Raw genomic sequence first — 13,504 nt, 5'->3', positions numbered from 1 at the left:
AAAGTAGACCTGCTTCCCCTGCAATAATATTATGTAGGAATAACACAAGCAGCCAGACCTTCTCCCTTTCTCTATTTTCTCTTTGCCTTCCTTTACCCCAAGTACCTCAAAAAAGCAAACACGCTTGGATGTTCCTTAGCACAGCACCAACCAATGGCACAAATATCTGCCAAAAGATGTTCAGAAAGGCTAAAATAGGTTTTCTATCTCAGGATTTTTCAAGAAAAATTTGCAGATCCAGTTCAGCGTTAGAAGGACAGGAAGAGAGAAGAAAAATCAGCTTTCTTCTTCTTTGTCATGATCAAGCTTCCAGCTTTACACTGATAGGGCTTCCCCAGTGAGGCTAAATGTATATTTGAAAAAAGATAGGGATTGAGACAGCATTTCCCCTCTCTTTCCCCTGCATTTACCTTACAGTTTTAAGAGGTATGGTTTTGTTCATGTATCTGGGGTAGGAGCAGGAAGCCAAACTGAGAACAGAAGTGAGGAGGCAGTAAAAGAAAATCTAGAGCACTGTCAAGGAGGGGTGCAGCAAGACAATACAAACAGCTTAAAGGAAAAAAACAAAGTCACTGGACTAAGAAAGTGTTGTGGGATTAGTCTGGAAACTCAAGGGAACTTTAGGCAAAAAATCAGCACCATTGGTTATCAGTCTCTTTTGGTGCATACATACATCAGCAGCTCAAGACAAATGGGGAAATAAAGTGTATTTCTCCATAAACCTGTTTTCTCCAGTAACAGTTTCCAGATTTTCAAGACCAAAATGACACAATCTGTCTTCCTAAAGCTAACTCTTCTACAGTATCTAGAGGTATAAATTCATGGAAACAATAGAAAACATCATGGAAATAGACAAATTAGACCAAATCCATGATCTAATACCCCAGGATTTCTGGTCCAGAAAGACAGATGATGCTTAAGAAATAACTAAAGCCCATTGTCAGCAATCATGCAATAAGATGAACTTAAACAGGGAAAATTTGGGGGTTTGTTTTTGTTTTGTTATGCTGGCCACAAAGTCCCTTTTGGAGGCTGTAAAGTGACTTTATCAACTAAGCCATAATGTGAGTTTAAACAAAGATAAATATAATGTTCTGTACTTGGAAAGAAGTAATCCCAGGCAGCAGCACAAGCTGGGATGGATGGGCTGGAGCAGCAGCTGTGCTGAAAGGGAGCTGGGGGCAGTGAGCTGACTGGGAGCCAGCAGTATGTCCTGACAGGGCAGGTGGCCAGCAGCCTCCTGGGCTGCACCAGGAAGAGCAGCCCAAAAAATACGGCTTTTTCACTCTGCTTACAAGGCCACACCTGGAATACCGTGACCACTTGTGGTCCCTCAGCTGGAGAACTTGAGAAGGGCCCAGCAGAGGCCACTGGGATTATCAGGGTGCCGTCGCTGTTGACATATGAGGAAAGATTGAAGGAAACTCTGACTGGAGAGCAGAAGGTTCAAAGGACATCTAATCACACTCCTTGACCAGCTACAAAATTAGTTATAGAGGAAACAGCACTACTCTATAGACAAGGATGCCTGCTGGCAGAACAAGAGACAATGGGCATGAAGCTCTGCAAAAAAAATTCTGTCTGGATTGAAGGGAAAAAAAAAGAAAGAGGATTGGAAGAGGCTGCACAGGAATGCAGTGGACACTCATGCCCTGGAAATTCTCAATATTGTTTGAGGAAATTGCTGTGGCAACCTGTGCTGAAGAGAAAGTTGGGCCAGATGATCTCCAGAGTACAGTGAGAACTTTTCATGGATCCCTGCACAGTCTTTCTAGCTATGTGAATTGTCATGTCAGCCCACAATCATCATCTTCCTCATGCATGAGGCTTTTACTACTCTGGGAATATGTGATATTTATTTCCAGTCATTGCTAATCCTTCATAAGCAGTTTACACTTTGGTTCTGTTTAAAAGGAGGAGGCACATGGGAGGCAATCGGAGACTTTTCCCCTGACAGTTTCTTTTGCAGTCAAGACATTCAAGGAAAGTTAAATTGTGGGAGGATTTTTTAACCTTCAGTAACAAGGCTTAATTAGGGATCAAGAGCAAATGTTATAGCAAAGAAGAGGCACCTCTGAACACACATTCATATTGAGCTTTTGTTCCAATTAGGCTGGTTAACAAGGGATGTAAGAGCATTTGCATCTGAAGTATGCTCAGAGAATTCAGATAGCTATTACAATTTTTAATTTTACTTGAGCTGAAAATTCTGAGTAAGCAGGACCTTTTGAAGATTAGGTGTATTTGTGCAGAAATGGTGAAGAACTTGTACAGATCTTACTTAGCTCATTAAAATATTTTGACACTGCAAGGAACAAGCTCATGCTTAAACTCAAGAATAAATTTCTTACTATTCAAGAAAATAGGAATTAAAATAAAAATTGCAATTAAAAAAATGTTAAAGCAAACCTGATTTTGCTCTCACACTACCACCTAATTTGTTCAGCATTTGTCACTAAAAATGTATTTGAATGACTACAACAAAAGGATATTTTGAACAGGGGGTCCACCTGACCTCCCCAATAACACTGACTTCAGCAGAAGCAAAATCAGGCTTCAGAGCTGCCCATTTTGGACCAAGAAATGTTAAGAAGCAAAAGGTGCAACTTTGCCATACCCGACATTTCTCAAACACAGTAAGGCATAGCTATGAGAAGATAGGTAAAGCTAAGGAAGAGACAGAGCTTTCCTTTGCTAACACTTACCAAAATACTGTAACAGAATTTTTTTTCCATTAGAGCAAAGAGCAATAACATCTAATTCCCCTGGTTATTCAGCAACAATTGATGAACCACGATTTGAGCCCTGGAAAATACCTTACAAGTCCAGATGGCAGCAGAGGAAAACCAACATAAACATAAATATGAAGGAAAGGGCTTGTGATTTTGATGAAGACTAAAAAAACCACCCCATTTTTCCCTCATACTGATGACTTCGCATGAAGCCTTACCTTTCAGAGAAGTATATGGTGTGGTTCCTTTAAGCCACTCTATTTTACATAAGCATCTAGGTGAAGTTAAAAATGCTGGGTTTTAGCAATTAAAAACCTCTCTGGAAAAGGTGTTTAGCTATATGTATATAGCTATAGGTATATAGCTATATGAGTTAGCACATTTTAAATTCATGAACTTTCTTGAGTTTTAAATACAAAGGGAACAAGATGCTTTTCAGAATTTGTACCTATATTTTTGCTGTGACTAAATTTACTCCTTTTTGTTGCAGAGAGGACATATATGAAAGGGAAGCTGGTTTTAGGAGGTTTTTGTTTTGTATCAGTTTTTGCCCAGATCTCTATAACTAGCCTAAAGGATCCTTTTAGAGAGCAAGCAAATATATAAAATATTAGGACAACGCTGCAATACAAAAAGGATGTTAAATTGCTCATCCAAGGAGATGACATAACAAATACTGACATAATTTCCAAGCAGCAAAGCAAAACTAGGTCAAATCACGTTGACCTATCTAACATAATAAGCCCTTTTTTTTCAGATTTTTACAATGTAGACTGTGTCTTCAGGCATTAATGTCCCCTGTTATCAATGTATAGTGTTGTCAGTCTGCTTTAATGTCTTATCACTGTGTTGTGTTAATTAGACCAAAACAATACAGTGCACTTTTGAACTGCTTAAATCCCAGTTTGAAGTCACTCCCTAAATTATAATTCTGAGGTTTTCCAGTTAGAAATTAAATCATTAACCATTTACCTGTTTCAACAGGTGCTGGTGGGATAGGGCAAATTTTGACATGTATGACCTAGGCTTCCTAAGTTGTTCAAAACAAGGTCCACATAGCTGCCATCTCTCAGTGAGGAAATGCATGCTAGTATCGATGGCATTTGATACAAGGAATAAGTAAAGAGCACACCATCTCTCGAGAATCACGTGGACAAACCTGGTTTGTGCTTGACAATGCGTCCCTGCCCAAGAGCTTTATCCACATGAACTCCCCTGAAAGGAGCAGTCTTTTTCCTTGCTCAGGGCAGCCTTCCCTTCCCCTGTTCTTGTTGTTCCTCTGCACATCAGATTTACAACGAGCGTTTTTCAGTGAGATAATTTACACAGTTGCTTAGACTTCTGCCTACAGCCTCTTGTGATTCCAACAAAAACAGAAAAAAGTAGTAGGAGAGAGATCAGTCTGTATCCCTGCATGCAGAGCTGAGGTGGGGCCAGAGACCAGGCTGAGGGCTTGAGACCTCACTGCCCAGGCAGCTGGAGCTGCATACAAAGGAGGAAAAAAGCAGAGGCAGGAGGCAGAGGCAGACTTTGGTGGTCCACAAAGGAGAAGTTGTCAATAGAGTGTACACCTTCCATGTAAAATACATACAGATTTTGCAATAAGGGCATAATATTGAGGAAGGAAAACCAGTATAATTCAATGATAAAAACAAAACCCCCGCTAAAACTTTTGAAGTTTGTTGGTGACGAAGATTTCCTTGAAACTGGGATGCTAGCTGTTTTATGAGGGAGTGGCTAGATTTTGCAACTGTAATTCTAAATATAAGTGTGTCAAAAGGTGTAGTGTCTCTCTTTTCCTTTTGTTTTCTTTTTTTTTCATGTCTTCAATTACCCCTCAGGAAGAAAAATCCCCAAACTAATACATAAAACAAGCCAAATTAAAAAGAAAAAAAACCCAACAAAAATCAACCCCCCCCAAAAAAATAAAAATCCTACTCCAAACAAAAAGCCAAAGCCCCAAACCAAAACAAAATAAAACCCAAAAGGGATCATGTTTCCATATGGGATAGCTATACAAAAAAAAACAAAAAAAAAAGCACTTTTTGGAGAACAATTTTGCCATAAAATATTAATTTCTCAATATCTTATTTTCTCAATTTTTTGAGCAAAACATCAATCTCAGCTAGTGCCTCAAATAAAGGTTAAAAAATAAAGGCATATCCCAGAGGTGGTGTGGGGGGGAGGGAGGGTCCCATCTAAGCAAGCTGTCACTTCACCTGAGTCTACAAAGTGCAACATCTTGCCAGAACCACAAATGAGTCCTCCCTACCACTCTGGTGTGTGTGTGAGGGGAGGAGGGGTCTCTATAAGCTCCTGCTGCAGTTGTTCAGTAATTAAATACCTGCAGACCCAAAGGGACAAGTCAGTGCTGTTTGTCCTGAGCACCTGCTCAGACATTGGACCCCGCAGGTGCATGGGCAGCACAAGGCAGCCTGAGTGAAGAGTGACGGGAAGATGTCGTTGCCACCAAAAGCATGAGAAATATGTTGGCCTTTCTGCCCCAAAATGTGGAGCAACTGTCACAGCGTGTCACCACCTCCTTTCTGGGGCCATAAAATGTTCCTCCATAAATATTTTCCTTAAAGACTACCACACTGCAATAAAAAAATCCTATCAGCCCCATGGATCTCCTCATTTACTGTCCTTTTATTCCTTTCACAGGACTAAAAGCCTGGATTTTCTTTTATTTGTTTCAGTATCTTAAAATTGTTCTTGCACCCAGTTATCTCAACACTTATTCCATCAACAAAGTTGATAAAACTTTTTGAGCCAAACAAACATTGCCTCCTTGCCAATTTTTTTTCCTCCCACATCTCCTGGGAAGATATAAATACTAATGATAAAAAACCATGACATAACAACAAATGGGAAAGAACTTTAAAGAATTAAGAACTATTTTTACTGTTTAGAAGAGAGATCAGTATCAGCTTCCTAACCTTTAGCGTTTTCCCCAGCTTTCAGACAGGCTGGATTCTGCACTGCAAGCCAGGGATCTCAGGGATATAAAGTAATTCCTTACAGCTTGCTAAAGCATTACAAGCTCTAAGATGCACGACTGTAATAAAGACTTTAAACCAAAAACAGGCTAAAGAATGAAATATCCTACGAAGTCTGAAATTCAGTTCAAACTAACCCCAGCACACATCCAAAAGGCAATCAACACGGCTGTATGTGAATACTGGTCTGCTCCTTTCAGCTCAGTCCTCACCCACAGACAAATCAAACTGCTTCTCCAAACGCTGAAGCATTTTTTGAGCTTCAGCAGATTCCCTCAGCATTTACCACTGCGAGCTCCTTGTTCCCGGCATTTCATTTTCCCTGACCCCAGGCTCCAGCAGACCCCTTACCTCTCGTGCTACTCTGTGGAGGGACTCTGAGGTCTGACAACTTTTTGCAGTGCTCAGAAGCTGTTGAAACCCTCTGTGGCACTGCCTGCTTCCCTGTCCCTTGCCAGTGGGGAAGCCCTGAGACCAGGCAGCAGTGGGAAGCCGGCAGCCAGCGCAGCAGAGGGCTGGGCAGGCTGGAGGGAGGGAGCTGGAGACAGACCTCATCAAAGGTAGGATGCCTAGTGGGGATCATGGAGACAGTGATACACATCTAAATAATTCAGGTGCTAATAAAAGCTTTAGGTTGGGTTCTGTTCGAGATGTGAAATGAAGCTGAATTTTGATGTATTTCAAGCTTCCATCAATGCAGAACGTGGTGTTACTTAATAACCTGACTCTGAAAGAAACAACATTATTTTAAAAGTATTCCACATAAAGTTAATCAGGAAAGTGGCTATGGATGTGTATATTTATAGCTTTAGGTTGAAATTCTATCATGGGAAGATTTTGAGAGCTTCAAGCCTGACCTCTACAGGTAGGCTGCTGAAATAGGAGCGGGATCTTGGGATGGCGAATTGTACACGGAATTCTTACAAATCAGGGAAAGGCAATGGATCAGACACAGTACTTACTTAACATCACTTTATCATCAGTACCTCCCGAAGCCATATTTTAAAAACATAACTATTTGTATCATCATCTGTGGGAATTTGGCTCCCGTAAACGTTTCTTTTGCAAACTGCATAGGCAGTGCAGCACCATGAGAAAAAGCACATCCAGCATGACTATTTTTACATTCAAAAGTGTAAATGGGTTATGCTCTGCATTTTATTATGCCTCTCCTTCCCCACCAATCCTCCACATGATCTACTCTTGCAGAACTACAGAAACAAGCATTACTTTGAAACTGATAACATTCATTTGCGTTTTGCCAAACTGATGTTTTTAAATTACCTGATTGGTGCCACCTTTTTCTAATCAGAACCAACCACTCTAACAAACTACCCTTTGTCAGGGGATCCCATCCCCTCTGTTCCCACCACCCTACAGCACATGTTGCTATAGCTACCCTGCATGTCTATTTACCACACAAGTGATCAAAGGGAGCAGACAACACAAATACGCACACGCACAAAAAATCCTCGCCAGGCTTCCTACCGAGCAATGTCCAGCCACTAATTAACTGATACACTCCCAGCCTGCGGACTCTGTACACTTGTTTTCTTTATTCTGCATGGTACACATACACAAAAAAAAAAGGCAGCATTCTTCAGGATGCTCTTTCTTCCCTCACAGGCCAAACAAACAACAAAATATCCCAGGATGAACTCTGTAAGATAATTTCCTAGTGCCAAGCAAAGGATTACAGAACTTCAGGATAAGAATACAGCTTTTCTACAGAGGAACGTATTAAGAATTTTAAAAGGTATGCAAAAGAAAATAGGAAATAAGAAACACATGCTAAGAACTTAAAGAGCTGAAAGGAAAGGGGGTGATTTTGAATTTTGCATACATTTTGCTCTGAAATTGTATACAGCTTTATTCACTTGGTGATTATATGCACACTAAAAGCCATATGACTGCAGACATGATAAGTAATTATAATGGTTTTATGTGGCTTAGGTACACAGTTTTTCATTTTTAGGTAGCCTGTCAGTTAACAGTTGTTTAGTTGAACCTCTTTACGTGACAAAGGGCTCAAGACTGCCTCAATCAACTTCAATGGTACTTCAATAGGAAGAGGCCAAAATAAGGAGCTGCATTTTTTGTCAATGACACTCCTTCGAGCTGCACTTCAGGGATATGTTGTGGTTGAAAGGGAATGAAAATGAAGTATTAAAATTCATCAAACATTTGATTTTCTGTGAAGTAGGCTTAGGAAACAAAATAGAGCCCACAGTGCCCTCTCCAGTTCTGCAGCAAACTCAGGGAATCCAGCAACATAACTGTGTCCAGCCACAAAAACTCCACCTTCATGAGGGCTGAGGACCTCTTCAGGAGTTTCCATCACTTGCAAATTTCCTTGCTTTATATATAACAAACTGAATTCTGCAAAGCAAAATAAAATTGTTACTTGCAAAGGTTTTTTGGGTTTTTTTGTCTGTTACATTTTATTTTTTTTTCCAGCTATATAACATATCTTTGAAAATTGTACTTCTGCTTCCGAACACTAGTCCTACAGCACACACCAACGGGTATATTTCCTGTGGATGCTTAAACATTTACTGGTACACTGTGATCAGCATAATTTCCCAGATAGGATAGAAATGTTCCAATTTTGGTTGGTGGACTTATATCTGAGATTATTCTACTAGACAGCAAAAAGACAACTCCTGCTGAGGTTTTCAATGATCACCTATAAGTGAGTGTTTCTTTATACTGTCTCATTTACAAATCTCAACTCAGTATTGACACCAACCCCTGCGACCTGCTGGAGACTATTGGACTGGCACAGTAGTAAAATAGGTTGAATCTTATCAATATGTTGCATATTACATTTCTACAGTAATTCCTCTACTTCCATTGGGAAAATTAGCACATCTGTCTTTCTGTGTGCTATTGTTCAGTAGCTGTGGGTGGCCCTTGGGTCAGATCAGTCATCAGCATAGCACATGGTTTCATTCCAACACCTGCAGTACATTGCCATATGCCTGCGTACTTGATGGTTAGCTCTGCAGCACCAAATGGAGCCATAGCACCAAGAGCCTCTCAAAGCGGGAACACTCACTCCCAAAGCTTGTGAAGAGGAAGGAGTTAATCCACTTCCTCCCAGCTGCTGTAATGAGGAAGGGAGCACCAGGGAAGGGCGGAGAAAGCAGCAGGACAGGTAGGGAGAGATGATTATAAGGTGGAAGAGTAGGTAAACCAGAGCTCTCTGTTGCTCTGAATAGGAGGGCCACGGAAAAGTCACCCTCTGCACATAACTCTTTCCCTTAACAATTTCCAACTAAAAGCAGGAATGAGGGCTCCAGCTGCACATGACTTACCTGCTTCTAAGTGTCTGCTGTAATGGATTTCCTAAACGTTTTACAAGCTTGCTTCATAGCCCATCACAACCTTCATTTCCCACTAAAGCAGGAATTCTGCTGACAGGGGCTGACCCACACAGTAGCTCAGCACCACCTTGACATCCATCTCCCTGGATTTTGTCCCTCGGGCCCTAGCGGTGCCCACAGACCTTCCCTGCCAAGCTGAAGATATTTGTGCAGAACAAACCAAGCGAACCCCGAGAAATGGTGCTGAGCTGTTCCCTGGAGAGCGGAGCCGCGCTCGGGGCCTGGTGTTTGAACAGGCGCGGCTCGGGCGGGCGCTGCCCCGGGAGCGCGCACCTCGGGGCGGGAGCGCGCACCTCGGGGCGGGACGGGACGGGCCCGGCAAGAACCAGCCCGCCTGTGCCTGCACCTCTCTTTAGGATGGAATGTTTCCCCCATCCCTCCTCCTCTTCTGGAGGGTACGTGTGTGCCTTAGCATTCCCTTCCGCCCCCGTTCTCTATTAGGCTTATTTGCCTTGCTCTTTTAACCCACCACTTACGAATCTTCATCGTCCCTGAAGCCTATTCTTTAGGGAAAAATATTTTAGGAGAGTAAAGTGCACGTTTCACAGCATTTTACACTTTATTATTGCCGTTCTGTAACATTTCTGCTTCTTTCGCACTCCTTGTTGGTAACCCCCTGTGCCAAAGTACCCTCTTGTGGTGATAATGATTTCTGATGACTACGTGCATCCAACTGACCAACCCGAGTATATAAAATGCCCTTCATTGTGCTTTGCAAGGACAAGAATTTCCCTCTCTTTAAAGGGTTATAAAATGTGATTTTGCTAGTAGTAGCAAGAAATACCTTTCCTCTTCCTATCACCTATATTTTCTCTTTCTTAACCTCCTGTAACTTAGAGAACACTGGCAAGGAAGCTGGGATTTCCCACCACGGTTTCAGAAAGCGAGTGTAAAACAAAAGTTCCATTTGCACTACAGGTGCAAAATCCTCACACATGCATTTCCTGGACACGTATTATAAAAGTTCCCTTGAGAACTGAATGAATGACATCTGCACAGAAAACCTAGAAAACTTCTCATTTCCTCATATTTACCTATTATCTACCCAGAAAATAACATATTATGAGCAAATGTAGGAAGTGGACTGGCTTTTTAAACTGGGACAGCTCTTTGATTCAGTCTTAAGATACAGGCAGTTCTTCCTCCCACAAGGCTCTTCTAAGTGCACATTGTTGCTGTAAAACTATGAAAAACAAGAATCAAAACCATTTTGTCACTGTGCCTTCTAACAGTGAGAATGAAAATAAAAGCTCATTTTGTCTCCTCAAGTGAAGAGAAGTCTTTAAACAACCCTCATTTGAATAATCTTAAAAAAAATCCCTAGAAAACCTTTCTTAAAGTACTTCTGTGAAGCTGCAAGACAGCTTGAAACTACTACGTTTTAAAACAATCAGAAGATTAAAGCACTGGCAGGCAAGGAACTCATGCAGAGCTGTTTAATAAATTATCCTTGGGCTGAATTATTGGCATATTTAGGCTTATAACACAGCAAGTTCTTTCCTTTCGCATGTCACAAACAGGGCTGCGATACAGCCTGCACAATGCGCTTAAACCATGGCAAACTGGAATTGATTTACATAGCTCGCAAACCGCTTCCATCCATGCTCCCCGCAAATCCAAACCGTACCACGGCTTCTATGGCATCCCTGCCTACCGGGAGAATCAGGGAGGGGGGAAAAGAATTTATTATTTTCCCCCACACCCGGAAACTTACAATTATACGAAGAAAATAAAGAGGAGGGGAGGAAAAAGCGGAGATGGGCAGGGTTTGGGAGCGGTAGTAGCGGGAGCCGGCGGGCAGTGGCTCCTTACCTGCCTCATGGTGAGATTCCCATCATCCATCCAGCCGGCCAGGGCTGCTCACTCCGCGCTGCTGTCGGCAGGGCAGAAATCCATCAAGTTTCCCACCGTAAGCAAGTTTCCCTCCCTCCTCTTCCCTGTCTATTATTTCCCCCTCCCTTTTTATTCTTTGCTGGGGGGAGCCCTAAGACAATGTCAAGTTTCCCAACCTTCTTTGGGCAGCCTATGGGAAGTCGGCAGCGGGGAGGCAGCTGTCCTGCCTGGCTCTGATTTCAAACCACAGCCCAGGATGGAGCAGTTGGCCGAGCCGGGCCGTGGAATAGCCTCGCCAATCAGCAGCAAGGGGAGGGCGGCAGAGCACATAAAGGCTGCTGCCTACACGAGGATTAGGAAAGCTTTCAAGGATTTAAAAGACTGAAAGCAGCTGGAAACAGTGTCTAGGGCTACAAAGAGGGAAGTCAATTTGCGGTGTAAGAGATTATTCCCATTCTCATGTAACTGCTCTGGGTCTGCTGGAAGCTTAACAGACTCCCAGGACTTCAGCAAGGGTATGCAAATGCCCGGTTCAAATTTCTGCAGCATCAGAGCGATGCAGGAACGCTCGGCAGCCGCCCGGCAAAGCGGCAACATCCCGTCTCCAGAAGCACCGATTTCCTCATGTCAGATTAAAAGGAAAATTACATAATGACATAAGCAGGAAGTAAAACACCGTTCACCAGTTACATTAAGGGCGAGCGCCTGTCTCTTGGAAGGAACAAAAATGTATGTGTGGATCCGTAGGCTTTGGAAATGTTTTGTTGCAAAGTTTTATTTGTTTCAGTGGCAAACGTTTAATCATGCCTCAGTTCATTGTCTGCTTTCCCTTCTTTATAGAGGGTTGTTTCCTCTTCCTGAAGCTGGGTTTTTCATGCAAGATAACACTGGACTTGAAATGCAACTTCAAAGAAAAAAAAAAAGTGTTTTGTTTTGTTTTTTTACGAGATCGGCTGCTATCTGCTGCCCCTCGGTGGCTTTCATTAAAATAAACAAAGAAAAGGCAAAATCAAAAATCTCGAATCTGAAGTGCCATTGCTGTTTGAGTTACACCTTTCATAGAATTATAGAATTGATTGGGTTGGAAGGGACTTCGAAGAAAATCTAGTTCAAAATTTCTTGAGTTTAAAAAAAAAAAAGAAAAAAACAGAGAAGTGCAAGCCTGCAAATTGATACCAGCCAATCTTCTCCAAAGTGGAGAAGGCTTCTAACTTAATATCACTTCAGAAGCCTGTTAGTCATTCTGTTCCACTCTTAATGGAAATCTGTCTTTTGATCTTAGGGAACAATCAGGCAAATCTGATGCCTGAAGTAAAATCCCAGTATCATGAATTTGCTTCTGCAACGGCTTTATCTACCAGTGAAAAAATTGGTCACTAACCCTTCACAGTACAAGTAGTCTTACTGAATTGAGTTATAGAAAAAAAAGTTAGAATCATATGCTTCCAGGATTTTAATTAAAAGCTTCCAAAAATATATTTCCTTTTAACTTATAGTAAGTTCCAGCAGTGGGTATGTCACAGGGAAAGAAAGAAGATATCTAAAATACGTATTTGTTTTCTCATTTAAATATATTAATGATTTTTCTCACAATTGCAACAAAGAAAGGAGCTTGCATAATATTGGCATTGTCTAGACCAGAAGCATGGCATGGATGGAGGGAAAACTTGATTGAAACCACTACTGCACTTTTTCCTGGGTCCAACTTTACTCTTGCCTAGTCTGTGCCCCCAGGAGGAAGGATCCAATGATCCTTTAATGTACAACACCAACCATCTCCAGGGATCAATATAACATGTTGCATGGGTGTGAGACCAACCATCCTCTCTAGGCAATGTGGAGACAAGCGAGTGATGCCCCAGTGATGGTCTAACACTGCCCACTTGCACAAGAGCTCGAAGCAGCTGCAATGCAGAGTGAGGTGCATTAAGGGCACTTAACAGGAATGCTTGTCCTCTGTCCCCCAAGCACACCTCAGGGGACACATGTCACTCAAAATGACTATGTGGTATGTGAAGGCCTTTTACGACTAAATCTGAGTGAATCCTCTCCAGGATGCATTCAAAGGAAACACAGATGTACTTTTTCAAATTAGAACATTAGAGATAAACTACCCTGCTGAAGAAGATGTAGTAAAAAGTTGAAAACTTACTAAATTAGTAAGGATTATAAAGAGTTCACACAAACCCCCTATATTTGATTTTAGGGCTTTAAGAAGGGGATTCTTAGGACAGCTTCAGAGTTTCACATGGGAACAAAGCAAAATTTCTGTAAGAATTCAAACATTATAGGGTTAAAACAGTTATGTAACTCTTCTGGAAATGCAGACACCTTTTCACAAACAACATGCACAACTTACACGATTGGATGGGTACTGCATTTTACTAAAAACCCAGCAGAATATGGCATCAAAAATGAGTTGACTGTATAGGATGAAAACTGGTTTCTAGTATTAGCAAAAAATTTGAAACCATTAAAATCGCTGACCTGTGTTCAGGGTGGGGTGTAGGCTATCTTGTTTAAAATCCAGTGTCACAGAGAGCCCCTATCCTAG

At 41.7% G+C, this 13,504-nt stretch overlaps 1 protein-coding gene across 7 annotated transcripts in view; it reads right to left on the bottom strand.

Annotated features, from left to right (window-relative positions):
- Positions 1 to 13,504, bottom strand: part of MID1 (midline 1) — a 238,100-nt gene that overhangs the window by 129,167 nt on the left and 95,429 nt on the right. For 2 of the 7 annotated variants that reach the window (XM_088051774.1, XM_088051780.1), the window contains exon 1: positions 10,930 to 11,120. The exons of 2 other annotated variants lie outside the window; for them this stretch is intronic. The gene's annotated coding sequence lies outside the window, so the exon portion shown is untranslated. 3 more of the 7 variants (XM_088051775.1, XM_088051776.1, XR_015771939.1) reach the window with 3 other exon arrangements.

Source organism: Pseudopodoces humilis, chromosome 2 (assembly GCF_049639895.1).
Source record: "Pseudopodoces humilis isolate 2021_Gansu_Grassland_sample_001 chromosome 2, ASM4963989v1, whole genome shotgun sequence".
Lineage (NCBI taxonomy): Eukaryota > Metazoa > Chordata > Aves > Passeriformes > Paridae > Pseudopodoces > Pseudopodoces humilis.
The sequence above is the reverse complement of the archived record's forward strand: the minus strand, read 5'-3'. Positions and strand labels throughout refer to the sequence as shown.